Genomic DNA, 2,683 nt, shown 5'->3' with positions numbered 1-2,683 from the left:
TTATGAACTTGTGGGATTGCATGCGAGGGTTAGGATTATGATTTGGCGCCTCGAGCTTATCTTTCAGGGGGTAGAATTGCAATAAAAAGAGGATTTTTTCTAGATCTGACCTCTTGATTTATTTTGTAGGTCATTATGTCGCGAGTCTCGAGAGGTCGTTCCCCTGCTGCATCGGCTGACGGCGTGCTTCCTTCATATGCTGGTGAGCTATTTTTTGCATATTCGAAATTTTACAAACTAGCCCTCTTTTTTCTGAAAATTTACAAATTGGTCCTTTTAACCCCACGTTGTTCTCCTTGGTGAGGCAATCGGGAAGAGCCTTGATTCTCCTTGGTGAGGATCGACGCTTTAAAGATGGGTTTAGCTTGGTCAAAATCACATCTCATAATAAAGGGGGCGTTTTGACGCTGCATTATGCTTTATAAGGCAGGGATATATTGTCGATATACCCTATCTTATAAACGCACAATGTGGCCAAATCGTCTCACCCTTTATAAGGTAATGACTCTATCTTACCGATTTGTAAGATGAGTTCAATTTCCTTTTATACCTGAAATTAACAAACACTTAACTGCTTGTTTTCAGTGGAATATCCTTCCGGAGCTTTTTCATCGCATGCGGTGAATGGACGTCGTGACGAATATTATTCGACATCTGATGATTTTTCGCCGATTCCACCTACTTCCCAGTTTGTTCCGGGCACGTCGACAGAGGTTGCCCAAGTGGTGAAGGAAGGTGGACATCGAGCCCTTCGTCAGCTGATTACAGATGCGCCCCTCGTGAAGGATGCTAGTTCCGTTCAGTCTCTCAGGAAGACTGATTTCTTGTTTGGCGATTCTGTCAGAGATCCCGATGCAGCATTTATTGACGCCGAGCAGTGGCTTCATAAGACTGGCAATGGCTTCTTCTATTTACCGAAGATTCCTCGGCACCGTTCCTTGACTGAGCTCAGGCGTCAGGCTGTGAAACGGGAGATGTCGTGGCATTTGAAGATGTCGTGGCGTTTGACAGAGGAGCATGAGAGCGTTCACTGCGGCTACATTACTCATCAGGCAGTTCCTGGTTCGAGCAGGAATCACATTGTTGGACTGCGTCCTGGAGTACTGGGGCTAGATGCACCGCCCCGTAACGAGTTCCTTGCCTCTGCTTCCACTTTGAGGAATCGCCTCGCTAACTTAGGACGGGAGATGCCTGCACCGCGCCACAGATTCTATGGTTGGGTCCATTCTTTGGACAGGTTTTGGTGGGCTCGTATGACGAAGTACGTCTTGAGTCGATGGAGCGAGGAGTTGCATGCTTGCGGTCTTTATGCAGCCATTCGTGCCACCATGCATGGCTTGCCTACAAGCGCGAAGCATTTCTTTGCCCTATGCGAGCCCTATGCGAGCTTTATAATCCGGATTCGAATACCTTTCTGACTAGGCACGGAGAGTTGGGCTTGGCTCTCCATGAGATGCATAAGATTTCTGGCTTGCCCATGGGTCAGATGTTATATCAGGAGTATTTTCCCTCCAACCATGAATTGAGTCAGCTGAAGGATCGCATGCCCGACCGTTACGAGACCTTATGGGACCTCACTTGTCACTATCACATTGCTTTGGCGCAGTCTAAGCCCATGTGAGCCTGAAGCAGTTCGCATCTTATTTGTTCAGGAATCTGGAGAGCAATTCTGGCGAAACTATTTGTGAACTGGCACCGCTTACTCCTTCAGGGGTCAATGATTTGCTGAAGAAGGTTGACGCTCGCTCCTATACCAATAGCAGTCCTGAGAGCGGCTTTCCTACAGGGACCAAGTTCAGATCATTTTTATTCCATGCGACTGTGCCGATTCGTCCGATGGCCCTTCTTGCCGGTTACCTCGCTATCTGGTTAAAGAAATGCGTGGTCCCGTATCAGTCTGGTGACGCTCTGCCACTGGAAGTGCTCTACCCTGCGGTTCAACTTGCCTACAGAAAGAAACTTTCCCTTCTTCCGGTGATGGTGGCTAACATTCATCGAGGGCTTCGACAGATTGCCGATGCTTTTACACGAAAGGGGAGTGAATCGCCGACTCAGATTCCTACTACTAAGGTGGAGCTTCCGTATATTTATTTGATGGCTTGGTTCGTCCTTCATCGTTCTGACATGATGTCGGTACCGCATGCCATGGACCACTCTGTTCCCTTACTACAGCTGCTTGAGAATGGCGAGTGGGAAGGGCGAGGATTCTCTGATATCAGGAGGCAGCTACAGGTCCACAAGTGCTGGGCGTTCTCTACTTGTTTTCCGCAGTTCTCCAGCCGGTATGGCCAGGTGGTTGCTAGCAGCTAATAAGACTGTCCCTGTGAAGCCTATTGAAGAGTTGGTGGCCGAAGAAGCCTCTCGGATTGATTCTCATGTGATCCGGGACGGTCCTCGGTCACAGAGGGCGCGGGGCAAAACCCGCCGACTTGATGCAGAAGGTCACAGGGCCTTTAGTTCTGCTGGAGAGGCCTCAGGCGGAGATCCTGAAGACTACGAGGCAGATTTCGAGCGAGGTTAGTCACCTATCTTTTCCCTCTGTATTTCCGAATTGTTAGTCCTGACCACTATCCGATATTTCAGGGACAGTGACCAATAGTGAAGAGGAACTCCTTCCTTTTGCCCGGGCAAGACCTTCGACTGCTATCCGTGCTGATAGGCGGAAGAGATTAGCCCATAAGCC

Source organism: Asparagus officinalis, chromosome 2 (genome assembly GCF_001876935.1).
Source record: "Asparagus officinalis chromosome 2, Aspof.V1, whole genome shotgun sequence".
Lineage (NCBI taxonomy): Eukaryota > Viridiplantae > Streptophyta > Magnoliopsida > Asparagales > Asparagaceae > Asparagus > Asparagus officinalis.
Note: the sequence above shows the minus strand (reverse complement) of the source record.